The sequence below is a fragment of the Corythoichthys intestinalis genome, chromosome 18, assembly GCF_030265065.1.
Source record: "Corythoichthys intestinalis isolate RoL2023-P3 chromosome 18, ASM3026506v1, whole genome shotgun sequence".
In the NCBI taxonomy this organism is placed as follows: Eukaryota; Metazoa; Chordata; class Actinopteri; order Syngnathiformes; family Syngnathidae; genus Corythoichthys; species Corythoichthys intestinalis.
Window position 1 is genome coordinate 25,290,802 of NC_080412.1, and position 17,791 is coordinate 25,308,592.

The 17,791-nt window shown below is 37.2% G+C and overlaps 1 protein-coding gene across 2 annotated transcripts in view; it reads left to right on the plus strand.

Moving 5' to 3' along the window:
• nrip1b (nuclear receptor interacting protein 1b) overlaps window positions 1–17,791 on the plus strand; it is a 93,925-nt gene that overhangs the window by 49,981 nt on the left and 26,153 nt on the right. The window contains exons 1-2 of one of the 2 annotated variants that reach the window (XM_057820112.1): window positions 11,597–11,776; window positions 11,907–11,984. The exons of the other annotated variant lie outside the window; for it this stretch is intronic. The gene's annotated coding sequence lies outside the window, so the exon portion shown is untranslated. Of the gene's footprint in view, window positions 1–11,596; window positions 11,777–11,906; window positions 11,985–17,791 lie in introns of those variants that run through there. 2 annotated transcript variants of the gene reach the window in all.

Consider the following 17,791-nt stretch of genomic DNA (forward strand, 5'->3'; position numbering starts at 1 on the left):
ATACCGACTGGTTAACTTACTAAAGTTCTCTGACCCTGTCAACAGAAAGTACAAAAACATTCTTTTGTATAAAAATGCTTTCCCCAAGAATGATGTTGATTCATTCATTCCTCATACAGAACCGTCTTGCCAACCTCAAGTCTCTCAAAACTTCGCGGCAGTGTTGTTTTCATCAAGGATGACGATAACCAAAATATTTTGTCGTAAACTGTCATATTTCGAGCATGTCATCATATGTTGAGACGACCGACGAGTCAAATTTTATGTCGGATGTCGAAAGGCCCGTTTGTCGATGTGATTGTATACCGACGTACCACTGTATTCACCTAAACACAAAGAAACCTTTGTTGTCAGTTTTGGTCGATTTTAGCGACGCTAGTGGTACCGTTTTGCCTTAGGGTAGACTGTTTCCCATGAGGACCAGCGCACACCCGCAAAGTGTTGTAAAATCATCAATCAATTAAAAAATAATCTCCTGGTCGCCTGCAGATGGATTAAACATTTTTGATTGTAGCGGCTGTGTGCAGGATGAATAGTATTAAGGTAAAGAATCCAGCTGTGGTTAAACAGTGGCATATGACGGTTTGCAAAAGTATGGATGCCTACAAAAAACTGGCTGTTGATGCGCTGGTTTAAGTTCGCCATAAACGTCCAATCCAGTCAAAATGAATTGGGTGTCAATGGCAGCCAGTGAGCTAACGTAAACACCATTCTAACGGAAAATTTTGGGAGCAAACTGTTGGTTTCTTAATTTTTAATTTTTTTTAAACAGTGACCTTAGGCTCCAAAGTATCGCGATATATTACCGTTTTGATATATTGTAACAACCCTATTAGATTGTTGAGTTCACAGTGATGGTTTTATTCATTTATTAGTTTTCAAAACTACAACATTCAATGAAATTAGTTGACCTGAAATTTCAAATTCGCCTACTTTATTATTTTTATTTTTTTTGCAGTGTAGTTGTCTGTACATTCTGGGTATTCAACACTGCAATGACATTGTAAGTCATGGAGATTACGTTGGACAAAAAGAAACAAGTGTTGGGTATTACCTGTACTGACAAGCTTCAATAGATAATCCTGTAGCTGTGGCTGAATGCTACTTGGATCTTAGCCATTCACTCATTGAAGCTTTCTATACGCCAGTTGGCCATTAAAACAAACCCAAAGGCCAGGTCAACATGAACTGGACTCTTCAGCCAGGTAAATTCTTCACAATCTTTGACTTTCAGGAGATACCAAAAGACTGACAAATACTTGGATCAACAGTCGCTTGTAAACAGGCATCTGTTTAGAGCAATGGGGAAACTAATCAATAGAAATGATACACGCCTCCTTACATCGATATAGTAAGAAGATTCATGATGGTGTAATTCATTGCTCAGGCCTGTACTACTGTATTTAATTGTACAGTCAATGCTCTTATTTGTTTTAATCGAAGGAAAGCATTATAATGGTTGTATGCCATCTGGGTGATATAGAGGTCTGATTAAAGACCTTGGGGCAGGGGAGCACTGCAGGGGGTATCGAGTACATGAGACTCTTTTCCTCCTAATATTCCTCAGTTCATGAGGGTTCAAAAGCACTTTAAGTCCAGCTTTGAGTACTTTAGTGTGTGTGTGTGAGGGACACGCGTCAAAAAAAAGCTGAGTACAGTTTCATTGCGATTTTAACTCGATGTGATACAGTGCAAGTGAAAGTTCATTTAACTGGAGTTTAAGTAGGCATTAAGGCTGCAACAACTAATTGATTAAATTATTAAAGTCAATTCATAAATTAGTTGCCAATTAATTTGATTTGCCAACAGCTATGAGCAGTCCCGTTTGGGTGTTTGTTTGTGTGTAATGTGAGGTTGCACACGCACACCAGGGATTATAGCAAGAGAGAGAGAGCGTGAGTTCAATGCTACATATAGGTTTGGTCGCTGAATAAATAATAGTATGAAGTGTCGCGAGTTAGTTTGTCTTTTGTGTTGTTAGATCCAGTGTGCCTCCGTCAGAGATGAGTAAATGAAGCCAATTGTATTGTTTGCATTCTTTGTTGATGAGATGTTGCTTCTTAGCACGGAGCCCTAAACTAGTTAACGATTATGCTAATCAGTGTCTTAAGTGTTCGTTTGTATTGTGTTTTAGAGTAGCATAGTAGCACTTGAGTTATTGTTAGAGAGTAGTCTTACTTCCTTTTATGAAGAAACTGCCACACACATAAATCTGTTCATATAACAGCTTAGTCTCCTACGTTTTAACACAAACTGCCATTTAAACTGTAAATTGTCATACAAGAGAGTGTGCTTTGAAATTGGATTTAGATTGTATGTATGAACAACTGCTTGATAAAGAAAACAGATTCTTTACAGTCTGCTTCCTCCTTATTCAGTTTTGTTTAGTTTGTTTTAAATGAGTCATTGACACAATTTATATCAGCACTTTGCCCACAAGAAAAGAAAATTCAATCAGCAGCACTTTTTAAAATTTGAATGAACAGGACGTTTGTCTAATTTGTTTACTGAGAAATCATTTTTATGTTTTACAGTTATTCTCAGAACCTAAGAACAAGTGTTATGTACTTAACTGTAGTCTACAACTGTACTGTTTTAGGTCAGGAAGCTGTAAAAAAATATTATTTTTTAAGGAAACAGTCGTCCATTTTGTCTTCATTGATTCTGACAACATGCCTAAAACAACTTCAAGTTCAATTGTGAAGGTCATTGAAAAAAGGGACATTTGTCCGAGAATCAATTAATGAATTAATCGTCCGATTAATCGGTTATAAAAAATAATCGGTAATTGCAGCCCTAGAAGACATATTAAAGCCAAAAAAACAATTGTATGCATATTAAATGTCTTTCCAGAATAGTCAGACATAGTAATATTAATGAACAGTTTTAAGATTACGACAATGTTCACAGTTCTGGATCACTTCTTTTTTTTTTTTTTTAAGCCCATAATGGTTTTTGGGGAATGTGACCATGTCTCAGATATGTACGTTATCAAAATGTGATAAATACAATTGTTTGGCAAAACAGAAAAAAGCCATGGTTGAAGAAAGAGCAGAAAACGGTGTACTGAAAAGATACTCTCTCAGCAGTGTTACAAACATTTTTTTCATGACGAAACGAAGATAAAACGTGTCTTGGGAGCCTACAACATAACGAGACGAATGCCAGTTTTAGAACGAGACAAAAATGTGCCATAGTTTCTGTCACATGTTTATGTGTAATTCGCCTGCATCGTAGCATTGTCCTGTTGTGTCACTTATGTGATGTGCTGCGCCCCCCACAACCAACTCACCAGTGTCCTCTCCAGTCGCCAAGCTTATGAGAGAATGCAATATTGCTTTAGCTTTTAAAGGTCTGTACTGAATGATCATCACACACTAAATGTAACTCATAGCATTAGCGCAAGGCTAATGCTTACGGCGAGCATCCTCTTACACTGTCTGACAACTTTTTAATTGAAAATAATGTACTGTTTTCCTGCTGAGTGTATTATCAGGAGGTTTGCGTTGTCCTTGTAGATGCTACAATATGTGCTCGTCTGTCAATGTTCAATTGAAATTGTTGGAAGCCTTTATTTATATACCGTATTTTCCGCACTGTAAGGCACATCGAAATATAAGGCCCACCTTCAATGAATGGCATATTTTTAAAATGTTCTTATATATAGGCGCAGTAGTTGTAGGGGTCACATCATGTTTCCACTCGATGAAGCTGCGTTAAAGGGAATATCATGCCATGATTAACTAAATATTGGTCCACATATAAGGCGCATCGGATTATGAGGCGCACTATCGGCTTTGGAGAAAATTGAAGGCTTTTAGGTGTGCGTTATGGTATGAAAAAACGGTATTTTTGGACGAAAACTTTTGACTTGTACAGACGAAACCAGTTTAAATAAACGTCAAAAAAACTAGACTAAGACAAACGCATTTTGGAATGACTAAATTATGACAAAGACTAATAAGTATCATCGTCCAAAAGACTAAGACAAAAATTAAAAGGGCTGGCGAAAACAACATATTATACATAACATATTATAGCCAAACTACACGTTATGTATGTTTAGAACTGAAATTCTGGGGTTTGGTCACTAAAAGAAGAGAATTTGAGAAATTGCCACAAATGTGTCAGGAAGGAGGCTGTTACAATACTGTTGACTAGACATACCACTATGTAGGGTGTGTGCGTACCATACATCCCCCAAGTTATATAGTTGCCGCTTCCATCAATGTTTGTATCAAGTAGAATATATATACTTATAGTGATGTAATTAAATGAATGAAAACATGTTTGACATGCAGAACTGAAATTTGTCAATGGCAAAACTGATTAGCTAACAGCAAAGTGGGTAGAACCATATGAAGTAACTGATTATACAAACGACTGTTACGTATTATCATTTTCAAAACAATCTGTGGTAAATTACAGGGAACTCCCCCGAGGTGGTTCTGACCTATCATTCTCCAAAATAGGCTTGGGAAGTCAAAGTGACCTTGTTCTTTTTAGTACAAATTGTCACTTATCACTTCAGTCCCATTTTAAAAGATTTTCTGGATATAAAAAAAGTATACTCAAATATAGCTGAGTATATTTTTCATGTTTTGTTGCTTCAATCACTGTGACCTTTGACCACCACTATATCAGGTTATCACTAGATGTCATGATGTTGGTGAAAAGTGTGGTGAAGTGGTGTTGAACATCACGGCATTGATAATATTAGGGTCTTCAATATGTCTCTAAAGAAATAGTTTTACTATCTAACATAATAAACACATTAAGATCTACCTGTAATTGTAATTGAGGCTTAACTATTATCTAGCAGAAATATTCAAACGTAAGCAGTGTTATCATACACATCCTAACAGGAAAAAAATGAAAAGCCATACTCCTCAATTATTTTATTCATGCACACTATGTTAAGCTACTAAGTTATAAGTATGGAGTAATGGAGTGCAATGGTTAGTTAAATTTAGTTGATCAAAACCAGGCCACCACCTGACGTAAACACTCTTGCTCACTGCCCAATTGCCATTGCGCTCTTTTGAAAGCAGCGAGCGTGCGCTTAAGGCTAAAAAGTTCACACAACTTATTTCAAAATATGGCCCACTTGATCCTGCAAGATACTTCAACTCAAGTTATGGATTACTGAAAATAACATTTTACTTCAGATACCTGAAGAATTTGAGTTATCGCTACTAAAAATCTAAAGTTAGGATGACTAGCAGGAAGTTTTATTTTATTACAATGTAGCTGCCCCGCGTGTTGACAGGCCCAGATACTGTACATGTCTAAACTGTAGGTGACCCCAGAACTCCTTCACTGAAAAGCAATACACTGACACTTGCAGCTGAAAGTATTCAGCACCCTCCTCCCCCTCCTGTGGACAGTAGGTTCTTGTAGCCTCCTTCCTTCACTCCCTTCCTCTGTAATGTTCTGCTGTGCGTGTGCGTATGTGCGTGTGTTTGTGTGTGTGACAGCTGCCTAATTGGGCATTCTCCCCTCGTCGGCGCGCCTGCTCTCCTCTCTCTCCTCCTGGGCTGGGGCTACTGACGAATGGCAGCGGATTACAGATGAGGACACTGTGACCTGCCTGACCTTGCTGCACAGCCGCGGGGGAGAAAGAGGCGGATGGGGAGGGGTGCTGAGCGACAGAGCACAAGGGGTGGGGAAGACAGGGTGCGAGGACCGCAGAGGGGCGGAGCGAGAGGGGGCGGACTTTGTGCTCACAGGTGGGAGGAGGGGGATCAGGTCAGTGGAGGACGAGGTCGCACAAAGGTGGGGGCGATATTAGGAAGGGAGGGGGTCTGCCAGGTGGCTGGACTAGGTGGGTGATCAGACAAATGACAAGTGTAACATGACAGGCTCTGCCCAGCCTCCTCCTTCCCTCCCTCTCTCTCTGCCCATGTCAGTATGTCAAGGACATGAGCCCCCGGCACTGCGGCATCCCACCCCCCCTTTTTTTATTCATAAATGAACTTGCCCTCTCCCCTGATCCTCATCTTAAAAAAGAAAAAAAAAAACAATTTCATGTGTAAGCGGCTTCTACACAATTTTTGGCTTGCCTCCATACATAGCCTCAAGCCCTGACATAGACAGTCATCAGTGTGGTGAATTTCAATTTTGTTGTAGATATTTCCATGTCTCCACCCCCTGCTCTGAGACTGCCAAGGTGAGGTTGTGTCCTCTTGTTCAGAGCGATTAATGGCACTCGTTATATACATAATGAAATAGTCCTTCTGATTCATACGGTGCTGTTGTCTCACTTACTCAGTACAACTCAATACTATCAGTTTACCAACTATGTTTACATAAGTGGACATCAAATCCGGGTGTTTCTTTCCTTATCCATATTTTTGACACGCGCCATACTGTAGGCATGTGCCGGTTACCGGTTTCAAGGTTTCCCGTGGTATGAAAATGTCACGGTTTCAAAGCCACTAAAATTTTCCGTCATACCGTAGTACGGTATTCGCTATTTTACAAGTCTCAAAAATGCAGCCAGAAGTATCTTGGAGCGGCAGCGCTCACCCCTCCCTCTCTGGTTTTTGATGTGTGTGTGTCAGTGACGCTATTCTGCTAAACACCAAAAAAGAAACACTCCAAACAAAAGGCGTACTTTTCTTGAGTTTATGGAGGTCTCAAATCATGGTAACTGAAATAATACAGTTTTAAAACGTTGTACAATAGTATTTTGCACGTGTGACTATCCATGAAAAAGTTCGCCAAAAAACAAAACACACATTTTCCTTTCAAATTTAAAATACAAATTAACTAAAAACTTACAAAGGCGAATGTTAGCCTAGTCTTATCTGGGAGAGCAACTTCATCGAGGTTATAAATCTCACGGCCACTGAGAAACGAGCTTGAATGAAGGAAAAGGGATAACATCAAAGATTGCTAATTGCGACAGATGATCTTGCCCTAAGCACAAATGTACGCTCGCTGGAAAAGGGGAGGTCTCACTCCCATTGTTTTTAGATGAAACCTTTACACAACAACATTCACATTTTAACTTATCCATTTTTAACTTATTAACTTATGAATTCTGCGTCTTTTTAACACAAAGGCATGACATGTAGACTAGAGTTGACACAGTGGCTGAAAATGGCGAAGCTTTTGCCTCCTCAAAAAAAAAAAAAAAAAAGTACAGTCAATATTTTTCAATTTTATTTAGAAGTTTTTTTTACTTTTTTATAGCAATTAATTTACTTCTTGCTCCAATCTTGAGCAACCTGAGCTGTGGCTGTGGGTAGTCTATAAGTTCTATTTATTTAAATTTTATTTAAAATATTTTTTTGTTTATTTATTTATTTATTTATTTTAACATAATACTCATGTTCCAACTTGCAAATATTTTCTGAAAAATAAAAAAATCCCAGAATTTTTTTTTTTTTTAACCCATACCTCTCAAAATAACACATTTTGGAGCTATAATTACAATACCGTGATACCGTAAAACCGCGGTATTTTTGCTCACGGTTATCGTACCGTCAAAATCTCATACCGGCACATGCCTACCATACTGCAGTACTCAATGTGACATGTCCGATCGACATTGGAGGCTCATGTTTAGGGTGGCCGTATATCCAGATTTATGTAGTACACCTCAATTGCGCCACAGACTTAAGCAAGACACTTATTTGTCTTCCCTTTTGGAGTTTCACCTGAACGCAACACACTCCAGTGTGTTCGCGAGTGCTCACACTTGAACACTTTGCGAAGTGCTATTTTAAACCAGCATCTAAAACACTTTCAACTTGGAAGCGCCACTAGAGCTGCAGTTATTGATAATTTCAGTAATCGATTAATCTATCAATTAGTTAGTTCTAATATTCAAGTAATTAGGATTAGGATTAGGAACGTTTCATGCGTTGTAGAATAAATTTTCGGAGAGTAAAACAAAGTCTTGCTAAGGTTGAACGTTCAAAAGAGCATTAAATGTGAATACAAAGTAAAATTCCAGAGTGTTTTGACATACAGAATGGACTATTTATTGATTATCTATATTAGGGCTGCAGCTATCGATTATTTAAGTAATCGAGTAATCTATCAATTAGTTGGAATGATCAAGTAATCGGATTAGGAACATTTAATAAATTGCGGAATTAATTTTAGGAGATGTAAAACAAAGGCTTGCTAAGACACTTTCAAAAGAGCATTAAATAGAACTTGAACATTTAACAGAATTGCACTTGCATTTAAAAATGAATTAAAATCTCTTGAGTTTATCCTCAAATGGTATAAAAAAAATAAATAAAAGAGGCTCTAAGTACAACTAAAGAATAATTGGCTAATTTGCATAGCACGAGTCCGCTATCTTAAATGCTATAAAATGCTAACTTTTTTTTTTTAACAACGTTCTTAACAAATCGTTTAAAAACTTATTGCACCCAAAAACGGCTAAGTGTACTTGTAAACTAAATTACGAATGAATAAAAAAAATATTAGCTCAAACAAAAACTTACCTTATGTTCCACCCGATTCAATAAAACCTAATGCAGACACTTTTAAAACAAACCATTATAGCGCTACTCTAATTTGATTCGAAGCTTTTTCACTCATCGAATTACTCAAAATAATCAATTAATTGTTGCAGCAGTAGGCGCCAAAACACAAGTCATTTTCTATTGGTAACGCAATTGTCAAGAAGAACCTGTTGATTTTAATTCTATTATCATTGTTTGTGTTAGCATGGTAGCCGTTAACCGCCTACCACGTGATACTCGACAATAGTTGTTGTTGGTGGATTGTATTATAAATAGGGTTGTTCCGATCATGTTTTTTTGCTCCGTTTATCCGATCGTTTTAGTTTGAGTATCTGCCGATCCCGATATTTCCCAATAATTATCATTACCGATAATTTTTCCCAAACATATACATTTTGGCAATGCAATAAGAAAAAAATGAATAAAACTCGGACGAATATATACATTCAACATACAGTACATAAGTACTGTATTTGTTTATTATGACAATAAATCGTCAAGATGGCATTTACATTATTGACATTCTTTCTGTGAGAGGGATCCACGGATGGAAAGACTTGTAATTCTTAAAGGATAAATGTGACTTTGTATATTGTGACTAAATATTGCCATCTAGTGTATGTGTTGAGCTTTCAGTAAATGATACTGTAGCCATTTAACTTCTGCCCAAATGCATGATGGGAAGCGCAACCATGACTGTGCGTAGTGGTACCAATTGATATATCTTCTCTGCGTTGGGAAATAACGAAGGGTGTTAAGGAAAAGATCAACTACTACCTTTCTTCCCCACATTGCTTCCCACATTATTTCTAATTGTTGAGAGAGGGATTGTAAGGCTTTAGCCAATTAATAAAATGCTTTAAAGGCTGCCAAAGTTCTCTTTACTCATTTTACGTTGCATTTTAGCTCTATGTATACGTAAAACGGTGCCATTATAGATTGAAGGCAATGATGCGTGAGTGGGTAGTGCAGCGCATGCGTAAATTGCATTAAATATTATAATGTTATTATTGCCGTTAACGCGATATATTTGATAGCCCTACTTTAAGCCAAATCTAAAGACTCTGGATGAGTGTAAGACATTCTGTCTGGAACGTTAAATACAATTAGAAAACGATTTAATTTAAAAAAAAAAAAATATATATATATATATATATATATTAAAAAAGGCATATCCGATATTTTTTTGCAGATTCCGATACTTTGAAAATGACGGGATCGGATCGATCGGGACATCTTTAATTATAAATATTGTAAAATATTTGGGGTGTTAACATAAAAAGTTCTATGAAGAACTGGGATTTTCATATATACATAATGCTACGTTATTATACGTTTCTCCTTGTGCTAATATTGTAAATACTGTAAAATATTTTTGTCGTTTACATGAAAGTTCTCTTAAGAGCTGGGATTTTTTTTTTTAATATATTTTTTCCTTATGCAAATTAACTCCAGTGTATTCGCGAGGGCTCACACTAGAACACTTAGCAAAGTGCTATTTTAACCGAGTATCTAAAATGCCATCAACTTCTTAGCGCCACTACACAAGTCATTTTTGTTGTCAACAATATTGTAAAGAATAAACTGGTGATTTGAATTCAATTGTAATTTATTTTTATTTTTTTTGTGTTAGCATGGTAGCCGGTAGCCGCCTACCACGTTAGACTCTGCAATAGTTGTTGGTGGTGGATTATATTATAAATATTTTAAAATATTTGGGGTGTTAACATAAAAAGTTCTATGAAGAACTGGGATTTTCATATATACATAATGCTACGTTATTATATCATAGATACATTTTCTTGTGATGAACAAGGTATCGTAGCATTACTGAATTATAATACCATTGTTATCATCAGTGTTGTCACAGAATACTTGAAAAGGTAATTTAATTACTGATTACGCCTCAAAAAAGTAATCTAGTTTACTGATTACTTTATTGTCGAAATAACTAAGTTACTTTAAAAGTAATTTATCAGTTACTTTTTTGGCCACAAAACGTGGTGGCAACTAAGCACCTCACACTCAATCGGACTTACAACACATCCCAAAAATTCTAAACAAACTTGTCACTTCATGGCATAAATGTGCATCACCAATATGATGTAAATAATGTTTGCCAACTTGGAGCGATGAGTACCCGTCGTTGCAACGGTAAAGCTACAAAACGGCCGTGCATGTAGGGGGTCCAACCTATCGCTGGAACCCTCCAGAATGAAGGAAAAATGTTCATTCATTGACATCTCACACATCTCAACATAGGGCTTCACACAAATGTGCACCCGCGTGTGACTTGAGACCAAATCAGGAAGTAACTGTCGGCGGTTACCATGGAAACAAATACCTCGCAGGAACCTCTCTAGCATTTTCTATTAAAAAATGCTCTTCGTACATGACTACAATATTCTTCATTCTACATACATTATGAGACAATAACAAAATATTTACGCACAGACACTAAGGAACTAACTTTGATCAGATTACTGGTTTGGAGAAATTAACACGTTAGATTACTCGTTACTGGAAAAAAGTAATCAGATTACAGTTACTCGTTACTGACAACACTGGTTATCATTTGGGAAGTACGCTTGAGTTGGATGTTGCGATTTTTCTTTCCTCATTTTCTGTCCTCCTTTTTTGGTGTTGTGGAAATGGCGACCATACACATACTGAGTCCCATTTTGACTGAGTAAATTTAGATTTAATCTTTCTCTGTGTTCTTTTATAACCAAAGAATGCTTGCCTAATATTAGCTTCCTAAGTCGACCTTGTTGTTGCGTGTTGTATTTGCATTTGTGTGTTTCTAGGACTCTCCTGGTTACCTTGTAGGTTTTTCTGTTGACCTATTCCATGTGTATGTATGTGTATGTAACACTGTTCACTGCCTGAGTCAAGCTGTGCAAGCTCTTTTAATCCCATGCCCCGGTGCACGTAGGCTTGATTAGTGGCAACACTTATCTGTGCAGAAGACAGCTCACCCTGCTTTAGCATTTGGTCAGGTCTGGGGCATGGGGTGTCATGGGGGTGGGGGGCAAGTCATGAGAAAGGTGAATGAGGAAGCAGAGAGGTGGAGGGGGGGCACGTCGGGTGGGTAGTGAGAACAAGGGAAGAAGGGAGGGCACAAACCTGATTAGTATTCTAAAAGAGCACTTCTGCCAGTAGAGCAAATTGATTACTGCACTTTACCTGTATCAGCCTCCACGGCTAAGGATGACAAGGTTCAGGAGCATGATGTGTGTCTTTGTTCACCTCCTAACCGCAGAAGAATGGGAATGTTAGCATTTGGTTCGGTAAGGATTCTTTTAAGCATCCTCTGATCACATTTTACTGTGATTACATGTGGATAGTTTTCTTTGCACATTCAGTTTCTTCCTCAACAAAAAAATAAGGAACCGATTGCTTGTCTTGTCTGCCACACAGTATGATTTAACAGTCGACGACGGTGAATGGGGAAAACACACATTTCTTGAAGGCCATGGCGCTCAAGTGGACATTCAGGTGAAAATGTTGCAGCAAACTTCTACTTGTTCAGCTGTACGTATTTAGCTAGGAAAATACTTCAAAAGTCCTTATTGAAGCTTAGGTTATTTGTGACTGACACAAATATGAAGCTACTATACTATATAACAGACTGAAAACTACATTTATTAAATTTGAATCTAGATTAAGTTTCTATTCAAAGGATTCCAATGTGGAGCTCATATTCACAAACAGGCATTCTGCTCATGTAAAAAATGTCGGGATGTCCCCAATGTTTTCGAAAATAGGGCCATTTTTCAGAGTATCGGAATCTGATGAAAAGGATCAGGTTTTTACATTTTGAAAATACAGTGCTGCCTCTACTTACACACGTCTCTGCATACAGAATTTTCAGATTAAGACATGCCTCAACAAGAAAATATTGCCTCTTTTCACAAAAGAAATTTCAGTATTCGCAGCGCCCAGAATTTACAAACGTAACATACTTATAGCTGCTCTGCCATTGGCTATTGTCTAGCATTTCTGGCATTCAATTGGCTAAGAGGGACCTTTACTGTATGTGTATGTGTGTGTCCCATCGTCCTTTTCATTCGCCCCTCATGTTCCGACAGCTTTACATGAGTGTATTAACTTTTACCCTTTTCTTATTTTTTTTATATTATGCACAACTCGTATTCTATGTTTATTGTGCAACAATCTAATTGTAACATGTATTTGGTACATGTTTTGATGCATTTGTATGCATTATAAAAGATTTGTCTGAATTTTGGGAGGCTTGGGATGGAATAAGGCATTACATGGAAAATGTGTCTCTACTCACATAATTTTCAAGTTACGAAACTACTTCCAGAACCAATTAATTTCGTAAGTAGAAGTACCCCTGTATTAACAAGGGCGTACGTTTACATAGGGACGGTAGGGACATAACACTACCAACTTTTCAGGATGCTCAAATTGTCCCCACCAACTTTTAAGCAATCTTATTTGCAATGCATAATGAGTTCAGTTATATACAGTAGGTAATTTAGATCGTCTTCCCATATGTTGTAAGGATAGAATTGTCCCTACCATAATTAAGTGAATCGTTTTCATTATGTTCAGACTTAGATTTACCCCTTTTCACTTGCGGAATGTGCCAGTCCATTTTTTCCACTTTGATTGGCTAATGACTTGCATTTATTTAGAATATTTTAATTCGTTTTTTACATTATTTATCTAAAAATGTTGTTTGCAGCCTTTGCAGACATGTTTTCAGATAATCATACATTAATCATAAACGTGATAAAAAGTTTTCATTTTTTTGTTGAGTTTGGCTGTGCTTGTGGACAAAAGCAGTAGTGTTTTACCCGAAGGAAGGCTCCATTTTTTATTGTTATTATACTCTGACTGAGTTTTTTTCAGTTATATTTAATTTATTTATTTAAATAGACAATTTTGAGTGGTCTTAAGACAATTGTATATTTTTTTCCATTCCTGGATAGTTAAGAGATTATTAACAAGTTTGTATATATTGTCTGTGTGTTAATATAATTTATGTTCAAATATTGCAATTTCAATTTGCGAAGGTTTTAATCGAACGGTGTATCACCAGAACCAATACACGTGAAAGTTAGTATAAGTCAATACAGATTTATTTTGCATTGATCATTTAGCGTATCAATTAATTAGGTTCATATTCGCGAGAAATGTAGCCCTCGCCCCCGTTCACCCAATCTATTTGGTCTTATTAATGTCCCGTCCCCAGCAAAAAGTACATACAGGTTATACTGTTATATCATCTCTACCATTGTTGTGACCAAACCTACGCCCTTGCCGTTATACAGTGGGGAGAACAAGTATTTGATGCACAGTCAATGGGAAAACCCACTGGCAGTGTATCAAATACTTGTTCTCCCCACTGTATACTGGACTGTCTCAGGAAATTAGAATACACAATATTCTAATTTTTTGAGACAGTCCTGTGTATATATACAGGACTGTCTCAGGAAATTAGAATACACAATATTCTAATTTCCTGAGACAGTCAGGAAATTAGAATGGACTGTCTCAAAAAATTAGAATATTGTGTATTCTAATTTCCTGAGACAGTCCTGTATATATACACAGGACTGTCTCAAAAAATTAGAATATTGTGTATTCTAATTTCCTGAGACAGTCCAGTATATGTTTTTTTCAGTTTAAAGGGCTAAAAAGTAACAAAATAATTCAGAAATAAAATGGCATTGCCAAAAGAAACAAAAAAAATCTAAGTTTTATACTCTGCAACACTCCTGGAAAAAGCGAAAGATGATGTACTGTAAACAGTACAGTACGGTACTGTAACATGTTTGGAATTTTTGTTCAAATAAAAAGACTTTTTTTCGGTCTCGGCTCGTTCTCAAAATCAGGTGACTTGGACTTGGATGCAAAATTATGCAATCAGGACATCCGTAAAAAATGGCATCAAAACAAACAGAAGAGGCATAGTAGCATCCATTTTTTTGCGCAGATGTTAAAATCTAATGATCTACAAGTACTTATGAAGGGGTTTGTATTTTCAAGACTATGTTAAGCTACCGTGATATCATCAATAAATGGAATGGATTGGGTTGTCTACATTTTGTGTCTTTTAAATGTCTTTTTTTTTTTTTTTTTTTTTTTTTTTTTTTTTTTTATAAATACTATTTCAAATTGTTTTGAATGCATCATTTACTCTCGGGTTGGAAGTGGAAGTGACTGAATTCCCAATTTGACTTGCAGTGGCTTTTGTAAAACTTTATTAATAATGACGTTTTTTACTGCTTTTGTCAGTAATTAATTCTTTCCCAATAGAGTAGGAGTGTTCACGCACCTCATAATTTATTTATTTCCTCAACTGCTTTGTTTTATTTATGCACCATGAGTTTATCATTTAAGACACCCCTGGTTTGTTGGGTTGAAGACATCTAGAGGAAATTCTGCTGTATTTTGGGGAATTTTCAGTCATTTTGCATAGAGTGTAGGCAGTGCTAGACGCAGTGTTGTTAATTTTACTTTAAAAAAGTAATTAATTACATTTACAAATTACGTCTCCCAAAAAGTAATTGCGTTAGTAAATCAGTTACCTGAATTTAAGAGTAATTAGTTACTTGGCAAAGTAACTAGTGATAATTTTCATGTTTTTAAAAAAAAAAGAGTTTTTGGGACCAATAGCCCAATTCTTTGCCCTCCACTTAACTAGACATAAGGGTATTGCGATAACTAGATAGTAACCTTTGCTATGTGTGGAAGTCATTTAAAGTTGTGAATCAACCGTTAAAGTTGTTAAAATTGGTCCCGCTATTGCATTAGTTCCCTTCTGTCTACTTTCAACATGTGTACGTTTTAAAACTGTTTCATCATTTAAAGATAGATTTAAGTCAAGATTTTGCCGATTTAGGACCATTTTAGATAAAAAAAAAAAAAAAAAACTAGGTTCGCTAGGAAGGACCTCTACAACAGAGCCTTCCTGACAGGTCTACTGCTTTAAGATGGCGGCTGTTTACTAACGCACGTAGTCTTTAAAACATGTTGCCAATGCAGCAGTGTCTAATATTGCATCTAGTTCTATAATATGTGATACAGTGCCTTGCAAAAGTATTCGGCCCCTTTGAATCTTGCAACCTTTCGCCACATTTCAGGCTTCAAACATAAAGATATGAAATTTAACTTTTTTGTCAAGAATCAACAACAAGTGGGACACAATCGTGAAGTGGAACAACATTTATTGGATAATTTAAACTTTTTTAACAAATAAAAAACTGAAAAGTGGGGCGTGCAATATTATTCGGCCCCTTTACTTTCAGTGCAGCAAACTCACTCCAGAAGTTCAGTGAGGATCTCTGAATGATCCAATGTTGTCCTAAATGACCGATGATGATAAATAGAATCCACCTGTGTGTAATCAAGTCTCGGTATAAATGCACCTGCTCTGTGATAGTCTCAGGGTTCTGTTTAAAGTGCAGAGAGCATTATGAAAACCAAGGAACACACCAGGCAGGTCCGAGCTACTGTTGTGGAGAAGTTTAAAGCCGGATTTGGATACAAAAAGATTTCCCAAGCTTTAAACATCTCAAGGAAGACTGTGCAAGCCATCATATTGAAATGGAAGGAGCATCAGACCACTGCAAATCTACCAAGACCTGGCCGTCCTTCCAAACTTTCTTCTCAAACAAGGAGAAAACTGATCAGAGATGCAGCCAAGAGGCCCATGATCACTCTGGATGAACTGCAGAGATCTACAGCTGAGGTGGGAGAGTCTGTCCATAGGACAGCAATCAGTCGTACACTGCACAAATCTGGCCTTTATGGAAGAGTGGCAAGAAGAAAGCCATTTCTCAAAGATATCCATAAAAAGTCTCGTTTAAAGTTTGCCACAAGCCACCTGGGAGACACACCAAACATGTGGAAGAAGGTGCTCTGGTCAGATGAAACCAAAATTGAACTTTTTGTCCACAATGCAAAACGATATGTTTGGCGTAAAAGCAACACAGCTCATCACCCTGAACACACCATCCCCACTGTCAAACATGGTGGTGGCAGCATCATGGTTTGGGCCTGCTTTTCTTCAGCAGGGACAGGGAAGATAGATGGATGCAGCCAAATACAGGAACATTCTGGAAGAAAACCTGTTGGTAACTGCACAAGACCTGAGACTGGGACGGAGATTTATCTTCCAACAGGACAATGATCCAAAACATAAAGCCAAATCTACAATGGAATGGTTCAAAAATAAACGTATCCAGGTGTTAGAATGGCCAAGTCAAAGTCCAGACCTGAATCCAATCGAGAATCTGTGGAAAGAGCTGAAGACTGCTGTTCACAAACACTCTCCATCCAACCTCACTGAGCTCGAGCTGTTTTGCAAGGAAGAATGGGCAAGAATGTCAGTCTCTCGATGTGCAAAACTGATAGAAACATACCCCAAGAGACTTGCAGCTGTAATTAGAGCAAAAGGTGGCGCTACAAAGTATTAACGCAAGGGGGCCGAATAATATTGCACGCCCCACTTTTCAGTTTTTTATTTGTTAAAAAAGTTTAAATGATCCAATAAATTTTGTTCCACTTCACGATTGTGTCCCACTTGTTGTTGATTCATGACAAAAAATTAAAATTTTATATCTTTATGTTTGAAGCCTGAAATGTGGCGAAAGGTTGCAAGGTTCAAGGGGGCCGAATACTTTTGCAAGGCACTGTATCTACCATATCATGTGGGCGTAGTTTGTAGGCTACAGTCAGGTATTATTGGAGCCACCTAGCATCGCGTTTGCAATGGCGTCTTCCCCACTCCTGCTTTGCTCTCTCGTCTCCGTGAGTCCGTCTTTCTGACTTTTTTTATTCAACCAACTTAGTAACGCATAGTAACGCACACCTTTCCCGCCTAAGTAACGGTAACGGCGTTGCCAAGATGAGAAAAGTAATTAGATTACTCACTACTGAAAAAAATAACGCCGTTAGTAACGCCGTTATATTGTAACGCTGTTATTAACAACACTGGCTAGACGCAAAAACATTTTTTCATTTAGCATAGAGATGTCCCCAATCCGATGACGTAATCAGAAATCGGGCCATTTTTCAGATGATAGGGACCGGGTTAAAAAGATCGAATTTTTAATTTATTTTTTTTGTTTGTTTGTTTTATGGGCTAAAAAAAAAAAAAATCCAGAAATACAATGGCATTGCCAAAAGAAACCAAAAAAAAAAAAACCAAAAAGATATGATTTATACTCCGCAATAGCCCCGGAAAAAGTGATAGGAGAGTGAAGAGGAAGTACTGTAAACAGTACAGTACTGTAACATATTTGGAACTTTTGTTCAATTAATAAACT